Source organism: Mustela erminea, chromosome 12 (genome assembly GCF_009829155.1).
Source record: "Mustela erminea isolate mMusErm1 chromosome 12, mMusErm1.Pri, whole genome shotgun sequence".
Classification (NCBI taxonomy): Eukaryota; Metazoa; Chordata; class Mammalia; order Carnivora; family Mustelidae; genus Mustela; species Mustela erminea.
The window spans coordinates 87,450,787-87,472,989 of NC_045625.1; the positions used below are offsets into that span (position 1 = coordinate 87,450,787).

The 22,203-nt window shown below is 41.7% G+C and overlaps 1 long non-coding RNA gene across 2 annotated transcripts in view; it reads right to left on the reverse strand.

The window, feature by feature from the left end:
* Positions 1 to 1,136: 1,136 nt before the first annotated feature.
* LOC116570428 overlaps positions 1,137 to 22,203 on the reverse strand; it is a 41,473-nt gene continuing 20,406 nt past the window's right edge. For both annotated transcript variants that reach the window (XR_004277425.1, XR_004277424.1), the window contains exon 4: positions 1,137 to 3,988. This is a non-coding gene — a long non-coding RNA (uncharacterized LOC116570428). The remainder of the gene's footprint in view (positions 3,989 to 22,203) is intronic.

A 22,203-nucleotide genomic window follows, 5' to 3' on the forward strand; every position in this document is an offset into this window, starting at 1 on the left:
GTTCCCTCATTAACAAAATGGGACACCGTAGTGGTTCCCACTTCACAGGTTTAAATGAACTAACCCAAGGAAAATTCTTAGGGCAGTGCCTGGTGCATTGAAAGCGTTTGATAAGGAGTATTTTTATTTTAGTTGATTGTATACTTTGGTCCCCATCCCTTATCATTAAACTGTTAAGTAGTTGAAGGGAGAGCCTGGATTTTAGTCATCACTTTATACCTCAGAGAACCCTAGCAAGAAAATCTTTGGACATAGTAAATAGTCGATGGATGATATTTGAATGAAAATGAATCAGCCATAAAGATGTTATCTAAGGACTTCAAACAACATTGTTGTCATCTCTATTTCTTGAATAGATGAGAGGTGGGCGTGGCAAGATGGATGCTAATTCGAGACGAGACATCATTCTGGGTCTTGAAAAAACATCCTGACTGCAACTCGCGGTCCTAACCCCAGAATTTTTATTCCATCATGAAGGATATGCCAACAGTTCTCATCTTCTCCAGGTATGACTTTTTTCCAACTCCTGCTTAATTATACAGATATTTATTTGGCAACTATTAGGTGCCCTGGAATGTGGGCTGGAGATCAAAGCTGTCCTTCTTGGGTTCCTGAGAACCAGCTGCTCCAGCGCAGGAACTCTAGCCCAGGACCCACGTCACATACACATTTTCATATTCCGCGAGCTCACAGCCTAATAGCAAGGTCAGATGGCAAGTGGCCTGCAAGATTTACCTGTCTTGTGACAGGAGGTGTGTTCTTATGTCAAATGACAGAACAGCACATCATACATCCTTAAAAACTATTCTAATAATATGTATAGAAAATTTACTACATCATTTCCGACCACCCAGCCCACTGAGCTGACCCAAACAGCATCTTGCCATGTAGAAATAGCAGACACAATGTAACAAATTTATTTTCCATACAGCCAAGTTTCATAAGAAAAATATGAATCCTCTGGAGCTAAGAATGTTATAAAATTAAGTCAAAAGAATAAATATGAGCTGATACCAGGAGGAGGCCACAGGAGCAAGGGAAACTCCCTCCCTGGGCAAAGGAAATATTAAAAAAAAAAAAAAAAACAACTCTCCTTTAGGTTTAGGCCTAAAGGAGAAAAAGAAACTGAATGCCCTTCACAAACATAGTCTGCCTGGGGTTCTGAAAGGAGTATGAAAAGTCATTACAAAAATTAAAACTCTGAGTCTACACCACACATAGGTTTAGGGCCTTAACTTATAAAATTTCCATGATGTGGAACCTTCAGCTGGTACTTTAACATAATCTAGGGTCACTCGGTGCCCCCTGAAATTCAGCTAAAGCCAAGGCAAGATATATCTGTAGAGATACTTTCAAAGGCGATCTCCTCTTGGTTCTTACAAAGGCACTTTGAACCCATGTGGAATCATCCCTGCTCACCAAACCTGGCATGTGCCAGTCTACCCTACTCAAGCATGACACCACTTCCCAAGAAGGCACACAAGTCTGGGCATCGTCCTTGATACCCTACACCAATCCATCACTAAGGCTCATCGATTTTACCTTGTAAATATCCATCAGACCTGTGCCCTTCTCTCCATTTCCAATACCCCATCCTAGTCCAGTCCATCGCCATCTCTCCCCAGTCCCCGAACTGGTCTACCTTGCATCCATCTATTAGGTGGAACCATAGGAAATGGTCATCTTCTAGGACAAAAAGAATCTGGATCTGACACTTTCATAGGATTCAATCTGATATTTCTTCCCACCTGATTTCCACACTACAGAGTGAGTTACCTTTCTGTAAAGCCCCCTGTGGAAACCTTCTATGGCTTTACTACTGCTTTTAAGATAAAGATAAAGCTCTTAAGCATGGACTACAGTGCTGTTTAATCTTACCTTCCTCTCCAGCCGCATATCCCCACTCTCCCTTATTCCCTCTGACCTGACCCACTGGATTTCTTCTAGCTCTGCATCTTCTCCGTGTTTCCTGTCCCCACAGAACTTTCACACATGCTGTTTTCACAACCTAGAATATTCTTCAAACCCCTCTTCAATCATACAACTCCTTATCCTTCAGGTCTTGAGAGCCTTATCTGACCTTTCTGCCTTTATGGAAGGCCCCAGAACAAGGTCTCTTTATGCGAAGGCCATCTCCTTCATAGCACTTCTCCTAGCGACAGCTCTATATTTATCTGTGTGACTATCTGACATAGATCTCCTTCGACCATCAGAGCTGCGAGGGTGGGTAAATAAAACATTTTAAAACTATGGAATGGAGGAGTGAAAAGACTAGAGACAAGGTGACCAAGGTGGAAACAGATGTAAGTGTCCTTCAGGAGAAAGGGAAGACCTAATATGGAGGCCTATTCTTCATGCCTTACTTTGGCTAGTCTCCAGAACAGTCCATCTTTTGCTTTAGGCATTTTATAAACAAGGAACATAGAGATAATAAATGACTTTCCCCAGGTCACATTATAGTAGATCTAAGATGCCTATCTAGGTTATCCCCATCCAGTCTTCTTTTTATTAAAAAAAAAAAAAAAAATGAGCTAAGCAGAGAAGACAGCAAGGAGCACTGGACTGAGAGCCCGGAACTCTAACACCTACAGGAGTCAGGCAGGTCAAGACAGACGTCCCCCAGAGCTGAGTGTTAGGAACTGCATCCCACTGGAAAGTGCACGCCCATTTCACTCCAGCTCTGACTGTTGTTGGTGGATGGGAATGAGGGTCCAGTATTTTTAGGCTGCCCTAATTTTTAAGAGAAATTTAAGCCTGGACGTTTGTACGAAATCACTCTGATTTTCAGACAGACCACGGCTGTAGGAGGAGCGTGGGCGGCTGATGCCAGTTTGCCGTCCTCAGTCTAGCTGGATGGGGGAGCAGGAAAAAAGACGCAGGGTCGTCCGCTGACTTAGCTTGCAACTTGCACGGAATACATTCGGGTAGGACCTCGTAAATAATCTTAGCCAGAGCTATCCAACTTGGACTTTGATGGTTCCATGAAACTGAGACGCGGGGATCAGTTAATCTGTAACTGGCTTTATTGTTCCGAGATCAGTGTGTTCTGTTAAAGCAAAGAAACAAACCCTGTGGGAGGATAAATATCTTCCTTCTCCCCCAGGAAGGCAGCGGGGCAAGGAACCCAAATGGCCACTGGGGGTGAATGTATAGATCACTGACTAGATTGTTCCCCGTCTAAACAAAACACAGTCCAAAGATACAGATACACTGTGGATGACCCTCGGTTTCATTCAGATTCCCACGGAGACGCCGCAGTCACTTTCAGCATCCCAGAGATCCTGGGAAAGTTTATCTTGATCTCATTCTGAGTTCCCTTTCCCCTAGAGTTTTTCACTGAAGAAACAGAAGGACATCACACACTGCTGCTAGAAGAAAGAAGGTGCCATCAAATCAGTATCTGCTTTAGCTTCCGTTCTTCTAGCTCTGGAGGGGCAGGACACATAGAAAAGCTTTCCAGATTGCTCCAGTTTGACCTCCCCCACCTGACCCCTAACTGAGTACACGCCCCAGCAATCACTGGGATCTTTTTTTCCTATGCTGTTTATTTGCTCAGTTAAATCACTAGCAACTCAGCCGCCATCACGAGCGTTATTTTCTGGAGCATGTTGCTGACTTGAGATCCTAGAGTGTCTCTCACACTCACCAGTAATTTTTAAAAGGCATCGGAAGCCAGTGAGAGAGCTCTGCAACAACCTTCCCACACTGCCGGGTCAGGGGAAGAAGAACCACTTCGTTGCTGCCCAGGATAGTCCGCATGCTTACATCTCTCTTGCAGTAATGAGGATAGGCCAACTACTGGGACAAATAACCCGAAGTTTTAATGCATTAACAGAATGAAAATTTGTTTCTGACTTCCTTGACAGGTCAGTTCAGGTTGGCGGGATGCAGGGCTGAACAGTTCCACTCCACGTAGTCAACTGGGGACTCAGGTCCTTCCGTGATGTGGTCCCACCATCCTCTTAGCCCAGGGGGTGGCAATGCTTTTCTGCAAAGGGTCAGAGAGCAAATATTTAGGCTTGGTTGGCCATATGGCCTCTGTCTCAACTATTCAACTCTACGGTAAAGCCCAGATCCTTGGTGGGCAATACGTAAATGAACGGGCTGAGCCATGTTGCCGTAGACCTCCATGTACAAAGCAGGCAACGGGCTGTCGTTTGCTGGTGTTACTCTAGGACTTTGTCCCTGTCTCACTCTGCATTCAGACAGTGAACAGAGAAAGAGAAAACTCCAGGAAAGAGGCACATATAAAATTAATGTCTATCCCCACAGAACTGTCATAAGGATTACATTACATAGTGTTTGCAAAATGCTTAGTGTAAAGGTCACTATTTAGGAGTTGTTTGATAAATGTCATCATTTTTAAAATCCGGAATAAAGTACCTTTGATATTTACAGGAGTAAGTGGCCATATTTAATTGAGGGGACACAAGAAAGGTTACAGTTGATTCTCAAAGGTAGGATAGGATTTTAACAAACAGAAGTGGGGAAGCAACATGAGCAAAGGTGTAACTGTTGGAAAGCAATGGAGGGTTCGTAAGTGCATATGGCTCAGTTAGCTGGAACGCAGGGTCATGAGGAGGAATGGTGAGACGTAAGTCGGGAGAGATAAGTAGGCTTTGAATATCAGATTGAAAGATCAAACATTCCGTGTCAATAGGGAACCAATGAAAGTTGTCGGGGAGTACACACATAAGTCTTGTGTTCCAAAATTCTGTCTGTAAATTTGTTATTTGAAACACTATGTTTTCTAACATAGTAAAGGCAACGTCCCTTTGCCTTCTCTGGGTCTCCCGACCCTTGTCACAAGAGCCTCAGAAAGCATCCCCTCAAAGTCCTTTTTTGTTTTTTCCAAGATTGTATTTGAGAGAGAGAAATTGCGTGCACAAGTGGGGTTGGAATGCGCAGAGGGAGAGGGAGAAGCAGACTCCCCACTGAGCAGGGAGCCTGATGCGGGTGGATCCCAGGACCCTGGGATCATGACCTGAGCCAAAGGCAGACAACTTGCTTAACTGACTGAGCCACCAGGCGCCCCTAAAAAAGTCCTTTGATATTAGTTTTAAAGGATCCTGCATCTACCTAGAATTTAAAGACAGATTTGCCATGCTACTGAAAAGGTTCTTTTGTTTTTAAATCTCAACAAAGAAGGCTGACACAATAGTTTGTAATGAAAATCTCCCTCAAGATTTTCTGTGGTTTGTAGCTAACTCTCTTAAGGATATTCAGTGCAAATGTGAATACTTCAGAAAAATTAAAAAAAAAAAGCCCGTGTGAGACTCAAAACACTCATGCTGAATTTTGTTTCATTTTGTTTTTATTACAGAAAAAGCCTTAGGTATCCTGATATATTCTTTTCTTTTCTTTTTTCCAACAAAGAGAGACAGCAAGAGAGGGAACACAAGCAGGGGGAGTGGTAGAGGCAGAAGCAGGCTTCCTGCTGAGCAGAAAGCCTGATGCCAGCTGGGCTGGATTCGGGGCTCGATCCCAGGACCCTGGGCTCATGACCTGAGCCTAAGGCAGATGCTTAACAACCGAGCCACCCAGGCGCTCCTCTCCTGGTATATTCTTGAACTCAACAACGGTCCTTCTAGGAATTAAGGTATAAACATACATACAGCTATAAGAAGGCCCATCAAAGTTTTGTTTATAGTAACGAAAGCTTGGAAATAACTACGGAAGAAAAGTTTAATCTATATTATGGGAAACTACGCAAGGAAAATGATGTTATGGAAAAACGTTAATTGTAATATATTAAGTTTAGAAGTTGGTTTCAAGTTCATATAAGCAGTATGATGTCATGTTACTAGGAAATATGATTAAAATTGTACGAGCATAATGTCCTCATGCTTCCTCCCTACCCCTCCAGGGCAAATTCAGTCTTTGCTGCCCGGGTTCCCAGCACCGCTGCTGCCACGATACCCAAGCTACCTTTAGGGTCCCCGTCAGCGACATCTTACCCTAAGCAAAGAGTTCTGTTTTTCTCAGATAGATTCTTTGACTTTTGTGATATAGAATCGAAAATAATGAAGAGAGATGAACTAAAGAGAAGGGGGACCATCTGAAAGGACAACCAAATCTACATCATAATGTACCACAATAAACAGAAAAAGGTGCCTGGACCTGGGGAAGAGGAAGGGTTTTCTAGGGGGTGTGGGACAGCGTGGGGTCTAAGGAAATGGGACAGAAGACACGGAGCTGTGAAAACTTATTACAGAAATGTATTTCAAGCCCTTCACGGTTTTGCAGAAGCAGCAATAAAGAATTTGAGTTTTGCGAATACAGATTCTGCTTGCCAGAGACCCAAAACTGCATGAGGGACTTGAATTTATGAGGATGATATTTATACGCACCTCCACAGGGGAAATGACTGCAGGCATACCCGCCAAGATATTACTATGGTTTGGATGAGGTGGTTTTATTCTTCCTACATATGTGTATTTCCCGAGTCTTCTAGCTCTGTGCACGGGTGTGCCATCTTTTTCATTTAATCCTCAAGTACTTCCAGGAAGCAGTTCCCTGACAACACCTGGTTTACAGATGAGGAATCTGGGGCACAGCGAGAGGAACAGTCACGCTGCTAGTATCTGAGGCGTGAGGAATCTGACCCCCGAACCAGTGCCCTAAGCACTGACACTAACTACATGGTTTCTTGTTTTTGTTTATTTTATACATTTATTTTCAAATGAAATATTTTCTTTTTTTTTTTTAAGGATTTCATTTATTTGACAGAGAGATAGACAGTACAAGCAGGCCGAGCGGCAGGCACAGAGAGAGGGAGAAGCAGGCTCGCCGCCGAGCAGGGAGTCCGATGCAGGGCTCGATCCCAAGACCCTGGGTGACTGAGCCACCCAGGTGCCCCTCAAATGAAATATTTTCATTCTGTAATCCACTGTAACAATGCAACTAAAATACTAAATGCTCAGGGACCCAGCACATCACCTTAATAAATCTTAACTTTTTGCCATATTTTCCTTTAGATAGTGTTTAAAGAAAAGAATTATAGGTACAAGTATGTCTCTTTTATTTTAAGGATTTCTTTATTTGAGAGAGAGAAAGAGAGAGGACACACGCAGGGCGGGTGGGACTGAGAGGGCCAGAGGAAGAGGGAGATTCTCAAGCAGGCTCCTTGCTGAGCACAGAGCCTACTCCAGGCTGGATCTCACCCTGAGATCATGACCTGAGCCAAAACCAAGAGTCAGACACACCTCTTCTTTAATAATGAAGATTGTATTACTAAAACAAAAGCAACAAAAGCAACAAAAGGCTGGATAACAGACTGTATTTGTCCATGACACAGAGTCCCCTTCCCCATAATCAATAAGAGGAAGCTCTGAAAATATGAAGACGGATGCTTATTTTCCTAAGGAGGTGGCGGGGGCGGGTAGGGGGAGAAGGAGCCAAAGAGACAGTGAGATGGTGACCATGTAAAGCCTTTTTCACACTGACCCTGGTCCTATTTCGGAAGCAACAGCTTATCTGAAATTTGGTGTTTATCATTTCAAGTTTTATGTAATCTTACTGTATATATAGATTTTTATTAAATATGTAGCCTTGTCTGGCCTGCTTTTAATAATTATACACATGGGGTCATAATGCATCATCAAAATGTACACAATGGTCAAAGCCAGTCCCTTTCAAGTTCAATCTATCACCCCTTCCATACACTTTGATTTTTTTTGTCCTTTCATCTCTCTGTGTTGCATTCCGAGTAAGTTATTCAGTACTGCCTTCCAAGTCATTAATTCTCTCTACAACTATGAAATGTTATTTTGCAAGGACTTTCATTGTTTCTGTTTTCCAGGATTTCTAACACATCCTTTTTCATATCAGATTTTGTTGCTTTTGTTCTGTAATTTATTTTTTCAGTGAATTTTATTACTTCCTTTTTCTCCTTAAATACCTTAAACATGCATAGTTCATAGTCTCTGTCAGGAAAATTAATACATTAAATAAATTCATAAATCAGTTTCATCCCTAATGAATTCAAGTCTTTCTTACTATTAGATTCCTTCATGTGTTTGTAGTAGTCATTAATTTCCAGGTTTGTTTTAAGACCTTATTTTTAAATAATCTCTACACCCAATATGGCACTTGAAACCACAACTCTGAGATCCAGAGTCACACGCTCAACCAACTGAACCAGCCAGGTGCCCCTGACGGTTTGTTTTAAACAGAAAAGATTGTCGGTTTTTTTTTTTAAGATTTTATTTATTTATTAGACAGAGATCATAAGTAGGCAGAAAGGCAGGCAAAGAGAGAGAGAGAGGAGGAGGAGGAGGAGGAAGTAGGCTCCCAGCTGAGCAGAGAGCCCAATGTGGGGCTCAATCCCAGGACCCTGAGATCATGACCTGAGCTAAAGGCAGAGGCTTAACCCACTGAGCCACCCAGGCACCGCATGATTGTGTTTTCATTTTCCTTTTGTCCCTCTTTGCTTTCTGTCCCTCATTCCAGGAGTTTCGAAACTGCCTCCACCCAGTGTCTGAATCCAGAGCACCGCCTCGTAAGGACAGGTTCGAGAAGCAATGGGGATGACAACTGAGATGTTGCCGATTAAAATGTTGAGTCAGCAGGAAGTTGGGTTTGGTTGCTGGCCAAACCTTGGAGCCCATGTCCTTTTTCCTCCCAAATCATGCATGTGCCAGGATGCACGGGTCCAAGCATTTCTTGGTAGCAGTTTTTCCCCCACCCTTCTTTTATGAGTTATCAAGCCCCATTCCAAGACCTGGCTTCAAGTTACAGGGATTGTGTCCAATCCTCCACCTCTCATGAGATATTTTCAAGTCCCTGTTACACAACAGAGCCAAGCTCCTACAGCCACTACCGCTTCCAGATCCAGCAAACCTGTAACTCCAGTCCTACTCACCACTTACCTTGTTTGTCCATTTCTGATACTCAGGGATATTTCTCTGGTGTTTTCAGCCCCTTTACATTTTAGGACGAACCATATAAAATTTCTAAAATTTGATGATTTTACTCTATAAGAACTGTAATCACAGAAGTTCTGGTTTATTATTTTTACTTCTTTTTTTTTTATGTTTTATCTGATGTGTCAGCATTTTGGAGCAAAAAAGATATGTCAAAATATGAATTTATTTCTCCAATTTGACCAGAAGTCTCTTCTCTGCATTAGACAGAATTCCCACTCATGAGTTAGAAGTCAACTATCAGAAAAAGAAACAATGAAGGTGCAGGACTCTTAAGGTCAGAGCAAGGAATTTAAAAAAAAAAAAAAAAAAAAGGAAATGTCAGGGCACCTGGCTGGTTCAGTCAGTAGAGCACGTGGCTTTTTTTTTTTTTTTAAGATTTTATTTATTTATTTGAGAGAGAAAAAGAGTATATGCAGGGGGAAGAGCAGAGGGAGAGGGAGAAGCAGACTTTCCACTAACCAGGGAGCCCATTGCAGGGCTCAGTCCAAGGACCTTGGGATCATGACCTGAGCTGAAGGCAGACGCTTAACCAACTGAGCCACTCTGGTGCCCCAAGCCTGTGACTTTTAATCTCAGGGGCATGAGTTCAAGTCCTAAGTTGGGCATGGAGCCTACTTTAAACTATATATATGTTAAAAAAAAAAAAAAAGTGCCATCCAGTAAGTACACTGAAATTGGGGGAGTCAATGATGGAGAAGAAAATAACTGGGGTTGAAAAGGGGGATAAAATGGGATTAGAAGAATCAAGAGGACACTCTTAGAGAAAACACTTGTGAAACATATGTCTGGAGGCCCATTCAGGAAGTGAATGTGAGGTCCAGGAAAAGCAGTAGTATGCTTATATGTCAAATGATTGCAAATAAAGCAGATGTGACCTAAACTCTGGATGGTCCTGCGAACTCCATCAGAAAGGTCATTGTTTTTCTCAAGGAAAGAGAATTAGCTTAGTGGGGCTCGGTCAAAGAGGTAGACTCAAAGAAGACAAAATCATGTTACTCCCATTTGAGATAGATGTTACAATTCCACTGTGTTTGCCGCTGTCTAGTGTCTGGCTACAAAGTGGTTCTGTACAAAGCTTCCCCAAAATACAATCAAGGAGACTTGACTTCCCACAGCCAAGTGAGGCACTAGTGCTTCGCCAGACAGGAGGACTCCTGGGAAGGATTAAGGGAAAGGATATGTCCAAAAGAAGAGAAATATTTGATCTGGTGGTTGATCACTAGAGCAATGAGCCCGAGAAGTGATGGAAGCTGATTGTTTGAGATGCAATCTAGGTTTGTTTTTTTTTTTTTTTCATTGAGCTCAGGCTGCTATTTCACCAGTGAGCATCTCAAGCCTACAAAGGCTTTTCTGCAAAAGAATATACACCATTTAATTCACAAGAGCATTAAAATTACCATGCTTCACACACACAATAATAAAGACACCTAAGCAATGTTCCTCCATCTGAAGCGATAGGGAATCATATGCTAAGTTTTCCCCTAGCCTTTCCATTTCGACTAGAATCGTGATCTTGGGGTGCCTGGATGGTTCAGTGGGTTAAGCCCCTGCCTTCGGCTCAAGTCATGATCTCAGGGTCCTGGGATCGAGCCCCACCTCCAGCTCTCTGCTCAGCAGGGGGCTTTCTTCTCCCCACCTCTGCCTGCCTCTCTGCCTACTTGTGATCTCTCTCTGTGTGTCTAATAAATAAATAAAATATTTTTTAAAAAGAATCATGAACTTATTTGTCTTCCAGTTCACACACTTTTCTTAAATGTATAGGAATGATGAGCTCTGGGCTCTCGTCTGTCACATGTGAATCATTAAGCCGGATTCCTAGTAATTCCACTGTTTGGTAGTCTCATTTCCAGCAACTTCACGTTCAGCTGTAGGAAGCAAACTATCTGGCTGCTGCAAGTGTGGTATCCTCATTACCTTGCAGGTTATCATGAAGACAGTAAGTCACTGCGTCACTAGCAGTCCGGCTTCCTCTCCCTTCAGAGGACCACATTAGAAGAGCCAAAACCCCTGGTGTATATGGAACCAGTGACATCTGCTTTCCCTTCAGATATACCCTTTCACTCTAACTAGTCCCTGCTTCACTGCCTCTGCGGATTGTAAACTGTTTTTAGACTTGATTACACAATTGCTTCAAAGAGTTTATGCTTGAATAAATTGTCTGAAGAGAAGTGAGTAAAAAAATCTTCTCACGAGCTCAGTTTTAGCTCCTTCTTCCTTAGGATGCCAAAACATCTTATAAGAAACATGAAGTTTAAAAAAAAAATAGGTAAGGCTACTGTATATTTTTAATCATATGAAAACCATCCCATTGCCTTGGAATTACACCCCAAATATTTTATGTCATACATGCTAGTTGGTCACATTTCATTATTCCATTCATGATGCACCAACTTTGGGGACTATCAGAAAAGAGAAATCCAAGCATAGCACTGCTGTATAGAAAAAGGAGAAGGGGAAGAGAATTTGTTTCTTGGCCTCTCTGGATCTCAGTTTACTCATCTTTTTAAGAACACAGTACTTAGCTCATAGGGATCATTTTAAAAACAAAATCTTTGAAAACTGTACAGTACTAGAGCATTTTTATCACTATTTTAATGATAAAAGAAACATAGCATAATGGATCAAGAAGGGACCTTGCAAATTAACTAGTCTCGACTTTAGAAATGAAGAAACTGAGCACCAAAAAGACCAAATAACTTCCAGATAGGTGCACATCGTGCCAGGGGCAACTTAAACTCTGGATGCAGGTACCTGAATCCTTTTGCAGATATTCTCTTCAATACAAGGGCCACACAGATAAAAATAGAGAGAGGGGAGCCAGGTGCCAGTGAGGAATCAGTGGAAAGCACTGAGGAAATGCACAGGACCATCCCAGAATGACAGCTATTATTTCTTTCCAGGCAATTTTTACCATATCAGAGGACAGACGGGGATTGCCAAATCTCATTTTTTTCTAGACAGACCAGAAATCTAGATTTTTTTATATGTAAAGACTCCCAATTTTTAAATCTACAAGAAGCAAAATCAAAAATAAACAAGTGGAACTACATCAAACTCAAATGCTTCTGCACAGCAAAGGAAACCATCAACAAAGTGAAAATCTTAAAAGTTTTAAGTTTTTTATAGTAATAAAAATGATGTTGTACAGGACAAACAACACATCTGAGGGTAAAAATTGGCCTATGGTTTACCTATGTGTGACCTCTGGTCTACAGGGGAATGTCCAGGTTCTTTCTCATGGTAGCAAGGGCCCTGCATGATCTGTCCCCTGCTTCCCTCTTCAGATCACTCTCCTACATGTCCTTGCCTTGCACTTAGGTTCCACTCCAGTAAACAGCTTATTTACTGCAACAAACACGCCTCTTGACTCTTGCAAACATGCCCACTGATTGTCACTGTAACTCCCCTGCCCCTTGCCCCTTGTGCCTTATGCCTGTAATGCACCTCCATCCCCTAACTCGTATATTTCTTTTATGATGGCTCAGCTCTTATTTCCCCCAGAAAATTATCCCTGGGCAGTCTCCCCCCAATGCCACCACCACTCAACATGTTCCTCCATTATGCTCTCACAGTATCTTGCACATCTGATTGCATTTACCTCAGAGTACTGTCAGTACTTGTTTCATGTCTGCCGTTCCAACCAGAATCTCAACAAATGTTGAACTGAAACTAGACTCTTCATTCTTACTCAAATGTGACCATCCATCTGCCTTCCTGAACCTTACTCTGCTTCTATCCTGGTCTTTGATTCCAAGTACTACTGATCTACTGGAAGAGATGTGGAAATCTTCTCAACAATGGGTGACCTCATGGAGGACACTCTCCTCAGGAACTGAAGTGACTCTACCTCTCCCTTGGATGGGACGTTATGGGAAGCAGTCAACCTCCTGAACACAGCCCTCTGTTCAGCACCCGAGACAAGACTATCCCATGTCTTGGTCCTTCTTTATTTGTCTCTCTCTTGTGTTATTTTATACTGTTTGTTTCTGTCCTATTCATGCACCAAAGGAGCTAAACTTTCCCTGACTGGTATTGGCTAATAAGCTACTAAATCTCCTTAGAGCTCCCCCCGATTCAGCCCCACTTGGGATCTTGTACAGAACAACAATCCTTCACTGTGGGCTAAATGGAGGGGAGACGTGAAGGGTGAAGTTGGCTCCACCTGAACTGTATGTACAGACGGCAGAAGACTGACTGACCGACAGAGTATCATGGTGCTGTTAATTGAAGAAGAGTAAATGAATGCCCAAGAGACAAAAGCACAGATGAGCATTGTACTACATCTCTAAGTGCCAGTCCAAGACTTCTTCCACAGCTTCCTTCCACTCCAGTCTGGGTGGCTACTAGAGCTCATGCCATTGGAGTCTTTATGTTTAACCAGAATAAATTCTAATTGGGGTTATCTATTGTAATAAAACCTTGAAATACAGTTATAAAGATTTCACTTTAACTTGGCAGAACCGTGGACAGCGCCCAAGTTTAGGCCATAAATTCTTACCCTAGGAAGCAGGAAGAAATCTTTGCAACAACACATTAAAGTTCTTTAATTCTACAGATGAGAAAACCAAGGCCCTGAAAGGTTATATAATGACTTGTCTAATATTATACAGAGATGAAGGTCAAAGTCAAGATTTAGAATCCGAGTTCAGGTCCCTTTGCCTTACACCCTGTTGTTTCCCAAAACATCAGGACAATATGTGGGAAATGGCAAAGGGACAGATCCAGGGAACTACGGGGGGGAGACCTCTTATTTCTCATTTTTCAGCATAAATCTCTTCTTGCTTCTGTTTTGGGGAACTACAACTCTGCTATTGTAGGGAATATATCCCGCTCTCCTCTGGTAAGTGGGGTTGATGTGATCCAGACTGGGCCAATCTAGGGTCTCTCTCCCACAATTTCAATATGAGTAGGGTTATTTTCAAAAAGGACATATAGTCGGTGATGCACTTCCTTGATGGCATCCTGATGTGAATCTTTCAAATTTGAAGAAACTTGATTTCATATAACCTAGAACCATGAATGTATAAATATATATATGTATTTTTTTAATTCTCCCAAATATTTGTTCTGCCTCTTCTTTATTCTTATAGCATGCACCTCTCTAAAACTATCAGGAATTAAGGAGCATGTAGTATTTTTCCATTTTATCAGGTGATTCATACCTTTTCCAGCCTGCTGGACAGACAGTACAAAGTGGAATTTAGCTCTGAGATAATAATCAATTTCTCATTCTAAAATAGAAATATAAAAAAGTCTATGCATGATGACCTTTAAACCTGCTTTTGGGACATATTCTAAAGTTATTATTCTTTCACATGGATGAGTCTATAAATTGCTGAGTTTGGATTGATTCATATTTCATTCGTAGCTTGCGTGAGATTGCCTTCCATCTTATAGTCCTCGGTGACCCTGAGTTCATTTAAAATGTGTCACCACACTCTCCGGAGACACCTAGATAGCAAGGTCCACAATTTATTGATGGAAAGATTGCTAATAGAGTTTACACGGCTGTATATAACCTCAGAGAACAGGGTGGGAATGAAAGGACCAGGGGAAAAGGAAAAGCTATGCATCTTGTGTAGTAAAAAGAGCCTGAGTTGAAAGTGAAACAGCTTTGTAATTTTGGGGTTCTAGATCTAGCTTTGTCACTAACCAAGTTATCTTGAGTCAATCATATCATTTCTCTAGATGGATGAAGTCACCTCTAACATTCCTCCAATGTAACAACACAGGACTTCTCCAGTCATTAATGCAGTTCATAATTCTGTTCTTAATTTTGCCATGAATTGATCAATAATGGGGCATTCAATGATGATGTGTTGTTTCTTTCCAGATCCTGAAAATAAATGTTCATATAATAAACTGATGGCACCCTCTGGAAGGAGGAAAACGGGTATGTAGCAAGTTTAGCAGGATCTCATCATCTCTGACACCTTCTGGGGCCTTGTTTCAAGCGGATTTGGGCATATATACCTTTGGGTCCTGTAATTACATAAGGGCTTTAAACTGCAGAAACACCTGGTATGATGCTATATTGAAAATCCAAGACCTGATTTCCAGCCCTGCTTATCATTCCTTCTGTATATATGACTTCAGTGCATTCATTAGGACCCTGGTAGATGCAGAAACCCAACTCAAGGCCACTTACACGCAAAGGTCCATGGACTCCATGGAAAGATTGAACCACCAAGCGGCAGGGGATCAGAAATGCACTTCAGCATCTGGACCAATCAGGAAATCAAGTTCAACCAGGACTCACCCTTCACCTGGTCTCTGCTCCGCCCCGCCGCCCACTGCCCCAGCATGCTGGCTTTGTTCTCCTCTATTTTATGCTGGCTTTCTCTCCTTGCTGGGAAATACAGTCTCCCACAGCTCTAGACGTATGCTTATCTATTCACTCAATCAGCTATTGCTTTAGAGTCTGACTGCATTGCATGACAGGCCCTATTTTGGCACTAGGGGCATGGTAATAGCAAGGAAAGTATCTGCCCTCAGGAATCTTATATTCTAGTAGAATGGGAAAAGTTGCCCACTAAACAAATGTACAAATGATATACCAGTAGTCATAACTGCTGTGGAGAAAAATAACCAGCACAAGGGCTTAGAGAGTGTCAAGGGGCGGTGACGGTGGTGCAGCTCTGTTATATTGTAAATGTGGCCAGGGAAAGTCTCCTAATGTTTGGTATTATTTGAACAAACAAAGGAGTCAGGGAGAAAGTAATAAGACTATTCGGTGGAACAGAAAACACAAAGACTCAGAACTGAGAACGTGCTCTTGACATGCTCAAAGATAAACAAGGGAACCAGTGTGCTAGAGCAGATGTGGGGAAAGGAACAGCGCTGAAATGAAAGATCAGGAAGGTAGCAATGGCCAGACCACATGGACCCAAGATTACTGTAAGGATTTGGGCTTTTACTCTGGGAAGGAAAGTCACTGGAAAATACTGAGCTGAGAAGTGACAGGATTTGATGCATGTTTTAGTAGAAGCACTCTGGCTACTGTGTGCAGATTAAAGGGTAGGACAGCAAAGTAGAGGAGGGGAGACATTTCAATAAGCTAGGTCAGAGAATAAGTGGTTAGGTAAAAAGTTATATGGTAGAGTTGTTGAGAAGTAGTCATATACCGAATATATTTTGAAGGCAGTCAGCATGATATGCTGAGATATTGGATTTGGAGGTTAAAAAAAAAAAAAAAAAAAAAGGAGAGAAACCAAGATAGCTCAAAGTGGAGAATAAACAACATCTGAAGACTGAGCCCGAGCTCTCCGACCTTTCAAGATTGGGAGCTTGGAACAAACCTGCGAAGAAGACTGAGAAGGCATAGCCAGCAAAGCAGGGGGAGAAGCAAGAGTGGTGTCCAGAAGCCCCCGGTAGGAACTGCAGGACAGAACAGGGATGGGGACACTCACACGTTGTGAATGATGGAGAAAAACGAGGCCTGAGAACTGGCCAAAGGTTATGACCTTAGAAAGTCCATGAGTGACCTTGACAAGGCCCATTTTTAGTGGAATGGTAGAGAGACATGTTCTAAAACCTTGTGTCCTTGAAAAGGTGTTAAAGCCTCAGTTCCAGTGTGTGAAGTCCTAGAGATACTCCATGATTAACGTGTTCAGGTAAAGTACACGTTTTTAGACAAATAAACTCCAACCATGGGGAAAGGGAATTTCACGGATCAGTGGAGGGTCAGTCAACAGGGGCGGATCTCAGGCTGTTACGTAAGAACATGGGCGCTCTGAGATGTGTGGGTGCACGGAGAAAGGGGGCAGGAAGGAGCAGGAGGAGACAAGATCACCACGGGTATCACCACGGATCTCCCAAACACAGGGTCTGCCATTGAATCCTCTGCCATTTAATCCAGTTATAAAGGAGCAGTGGAAGTCCCAGTTTCACAGAACTGGTGTTAAAACCAAATCCGAGAACTCTGCATATACTGGAAACTTGATGGGCGACCATTATTTTGCCAAAGTGGAAGTACACACCTATATGGCATTTCTCCGGGCCACACTCCCTTGCCACATCAGCCCCATGAAGAAGCTGCAAGCACATGTCTATTTAAAACAAGCCGATATGCTGGCTATAAAAACACAATTCTTTTCCCCAAGTTTAAACATGGAGAGCTCTTAGGAAAATGTACTCTTAATATCTCACAAAACAGAAAGAGAAAAAAAATCCCAAGAGGAGTTTAAAGGAGGAGCATAATAAAAGTAAGAAATTGAGCACCTGGGTGGCCCAGTTGTTGGGCATCTGCGTTTGGCACAGGTCATGCTCCCAGGAGAGCAGGGAGTCTGCTTCTCCTGCCCCTCCTCCCACGCATGCTCTCAATCTCCCTCTTTCTCTTAAATAAATAAAATAAAATAAAATAAAATCTTCTTTTACAAATAAGAAATAATTAGCAAGAAGGAAAGAGGCAAATGAATTTTGTTTCTCTCCCTCCCCCCCCCTCCTGATCTGCAGACAGCAGGGTTCATCCTTGTTCTTACTTCTAGCTCTGACAAGACATTTCAAATCTGAAGTGTTTTAAAAATAAAAGAGATCTTGAAGAGGCCTTAACCCCAAATGAGCCTAATTACTCCACGGCTGTATGTTAGGGGCTTAAGGAGTCTTGTTAATTCTTTGATATGAAATGACCCCTATTCGAAGAAAGGTGTGAGGACTGTTTTTCCTATCCTCAGAGAATGAAGAATTTTTAAGAAGGGCTAAGACCTGTCAGACTCCTTCTCTGGGAATTGTAGATGTCCTAACTTATTTTATCAAATCAGAAATTTTCTCACAAGGCTCAGTACATGAATATGTGACTCTTTTTCTGTGATATCCACATCTTCTAAAATGAACCACAAAAATCAAGATAAAAGACAGTGAAGTTCTGAAACCTCAGAAATTAGTTGAGAGAGTTTCCTACTGCATTTCATCTTCTTTTCTGTTTACTTTATAATCATGCTTACGTATATGTCATCCATATATACTCCAGAGAGATGATTAAATTCCCTGGATGTTTCTCTTTTTAATATAAAACATCTTTAATTCTTACATAGGGGATGCATTTTCCACTTGTAACAGTTAAAGAACTAATCTCACATAACCTTGAAGACAGAGGAGAATGAAGAATTAGTATTGTTAAAATGTCTGTTCTACCCAAAGCCACCTATAGATTCAGTGCAATGCCTATCAGATTCCAGTGGCAAATTTTTTACAGAACCAAAAATACAAACAAACAAACAAAAAACCCCAAATCCTAAAATTGATGTGAAACCACAAGACTCTGAAGAGTGAAAAGGATCTTGAGAAGAACAAGCTGGAGGTATCACCCTTCCTGATATCAAACTATGTTACAAAACCATAGTAATAAAAACTGTATGGCATTGACAGAAAGCACACACAGAGATCAGTGAAGCAGAATTGAGAACCCAAAAATAGGCCCACATATATATAACTATCCAATATTTGACATAATAGCCAAGAATACTGAATAGAGAAAAGACAGTTTCTTCAATAAATGGTGTTGAGAAGATTGGATATTTACACGCAAAAAAAATGGAAGTGGAGCCTACATTATGCTACTCACAGAAATTAACTTGAAATATACTGAAGACTTAAATGTAAGACCTGAAACTGTAGAACTCCTATAAGATTTTTAAACATAGGGGAAAACTCCAACATTGGTCTTGGCGAAGATTTTATGGATGTCACAAGCACAATTACAAAAGCAAAACTAAACAAGTGGGGGGTGCCTGGGTGGCTCCGTCATTAAGCGTCTGCCTTCAGCTCAGATTGTTATCCCAGGGTTCTGGGCTCGAGCCCCGCATCAGGCTCCCTGCTCCATGGGAAGCCTGCTTCTCCCTCTCCCACTCCCCCTGCTTGTGTTCCCTCTTTCGCTGTGTCTCTCTCTGTCCAACAATAAATAAAATCTTAAAAAAATAAAATAAAATAAGCAATTGGGACCACAAGAAACCAAAAGAAACAACCAACAAAATGAAAAAGCAACCCACAGAATGGGAGAAAATAATACTTATAAATCATGTATGTGATAAAATGTTAACATCCAAAACATGTAAGAAACTCACACAAGTAGGCCCCCCCAACCCATCCAATCTCGACAGGAGTTTTCCTTGAAGCTGTAGGTCCCCTCCTGCATCTGACTATGCAGACCTTGTGGGCACTAGGTGCCCCACCCCGTGTCCTCCCGTGGACCCCAACCCTCCAACCAGCCCTTGGCCAGAGGCCATCCAAAGTGGTATCATGAGCCTTGCAGTGTGCAACCAGTCCCAACAGTGATTCCTGCGGAAGTGGTTCCAGCCCGAGGGAGAGGGGAAGATAAACCACATACACTACTTTGACTATGTCTTCAACAGCAAGCTGGGGTCACATATCTGGTCTGACAGCAGGTCCCACCCACTAAAGAAAGCTTTTTAGGGGACCAAATGAGGACAGCACCCTGAAGTTTGGTGCTACGGAGCTCTGGCAAACACCTGGTCTGACTCAAGTTCTACCTCTTGACCACTAACGACACAGGGACCAAACCCTGCCCCCAACAGGCCAAGAGAGCCATTGCAGATGACTTGACTGAAGGCAAAAGCAGCTCAGTCACAACAGTACGGCACACACAACACACATACACAACATTTCTGAAGGGCCAGGTTCTGGTGAGCAGGAGACACTGTTCTGCAGGACACTTCAGGACCTCTTCTTCCTAAGGACACAACTTTCTTTTCTTTTTTTTAAATTAAAAAAAAATGTCTTTCCACCACACTCCCCAGTGAGCACAACTTCCGACAGCAGACGATAGAGCTAAGTTTCCTAACACATAGAAAGAGACACAGAGAGTTACAAAAAATTAGGAGACAGAGGACTCCATCACAAAAGAAAGAGCAGGACAAATCACAGCAAGAGACCTAAACAACACAGAGATAAGTAATATGCCTGATAGAGAATTTAAAGAACTAGTCATAAAGACACTCACTGAACTCGAGAAAAGAGTGGAGGACCTCAGTGAGACCCTCAACAAAGAGACAGATAACATAAAACAGAACTAGAGATGAAGAAATCAATAACTGAAATTAAAAATACACCAGAGAAAAGAAAGAGTAGAGAGAGGAGGCAGAAGAATGGATTAGCAACGTGGAGGAGAGAGGAATGGGAACCAATCAAGCTGAACAGGAGAGAGAAAAGAAGTAATAAAAAAAGGAAACTACATTAAGGGAACTCAGAGACACCATCAAGCATAATAACATTTGTATTATAGAGATCTTGGAAGGAGAAGAGAGTGAAAGGGGACAGAAAATTTATTTGAATAAATAATAGCTGAAAACTTCCTGCATCTGGGGAAGGAAGTAGAAATAGAGAAAAATAGAAAGAGAGCACAGAAGCAGATAGGTGGTCGCCAGGAGTGGTGGGGTAAGGGAAGTGAGGGAAGAAGGTCCAAGGGTATAGACTTCCAGTTTTAAGTGAACAAGCTCTGGGGATGGAATATACAGCAAGATGATGGGTTAACAATGGGATACTGTATATTTGAAAGTTGCTCAGAGAGTAGATCCTAAAAGGTCTCACCACAGATACAAAAATTGAAACCCTGTAAGATAATGGATAGGTTAACTACTCTTATTGTGGTAATCATTTGGCATATGTACATACACCAAATCATTATGTTATATACCTTAAACTTAAACAATGTGATATGTCAACCACATCTCAAATAAGGCCAGGGGGGAAAGGGTAAAATGATTTCAAATTGGTATTGAAATTAGTACAGATAATTTTATCCTTTTGATTTATGGAATAGATTACTCTTTGAAATGCCTCTCTACTCTTTCCCCACCTCTCGCTCAAATCTTAGCGGTGAATGTGGTAGGAATTATTAGTGTTTGAATTCTCTGCTGCTCCTTCTTCCAGTCCCCTCCCTCTGGAAGGTTCACCGTCCCTGACTCATTGAAGTCAGGTTTGGTCACATAACTTAATTAAGCCATCAGGGAGAGTAATGTGTCCATCTTTGAGCACAGCAGAACCACCATATGGCCTCCATTTTCTCTTTTCCTGTCAAGACCATCAGTGTCACAGTTAGGGCTACTCTCTCAGCATGGGTTCTAAAATTAATAAACTAGAGCCAAGCTGACCCCACTCATGACAGACAAACAACAGGAACAAGAAATAAATGTCCACCGGTATAAAGTTCTGAGATTCCAGAGATCGTTTGTTACTGCAGCATAACTGAAACTGACAGAAAGTACTTTATACATTATTTTATATATTATGTTTATATAATATAAGTAGAATAATTGTTTAAGAATTATATAAGAAGACCTCCAAATTTTCTGGGCTCCTAATTTTCTGGTAGAGTTCAAAAGAAAATAGCAACAAGAAAATTCCAAGAGAGTTGGAAAATTCATGTTACAAACCAATAATTCTCAGATTATTTTTGTCTATGAACCACACTAACAGATATCATTTATTTTAGATCAATAAAAGGACTTCCCAGGACTAGAGGGGTCTTGTCATTTTACAAAAGGAACTCTTGGAGAATACCTGTTGGACCAGTCTACCCAAAGTAGAGTCTCTGAACTTCTTCTCACTAGTCTTCAATGTGATAAGCCAGTATTAGGAATAAGTATTGAGAAGTTCTTAGAGCAACTTGACATTGCCGGAACATCCAAGCTCAAGGCTGGTCAAATTTCCTTTTTGAGTGAGGTAACAGGCCAGTGTGTGTGTTGTCAGACTAGTGTGGTGAGTCACATGTGGCATGAGCTGCACACTAGGATCGGTCTGCCAGAGATCAGAGATAAATAGATAGATAGGTAATTCATCAGATCCTGGTCTTTCACCACAGATTGTTTGAAAATCACTGACCTAGAACCTACTTGAAAATCATCACATCAAGTGATAGGACACTTAATAAAGGACCTGAAAAACACAGGAATGTTATATATAAAATTGAACTGTTCTCTTGGGAAAATCCACATCCACACGAACAGTCTTCCTAACATTTTCTGTCCCACTGGAGATTTACAAAGGCAGATGGAAGTAATAACTTTTCTTAATTACCCATTGCATGTGGAGCACTATACGTACAGTTCTCAGATTACCAAATATGTGTCACCAAACACAGAAGACATCCTCCCTTAAGAGCAATTTTACTCATGGTGGGGGAAATAATACTTAGCCTTTAAAGGTTGACTTAATCTAAGAAGTATCTGAACCATACAATATCTAACTAATCTGACTTCTGGGTTTCTTTTTTTTTTTTTTTAATTTATTTATTTTTTTCAGCATAACAGTATTCATTGTT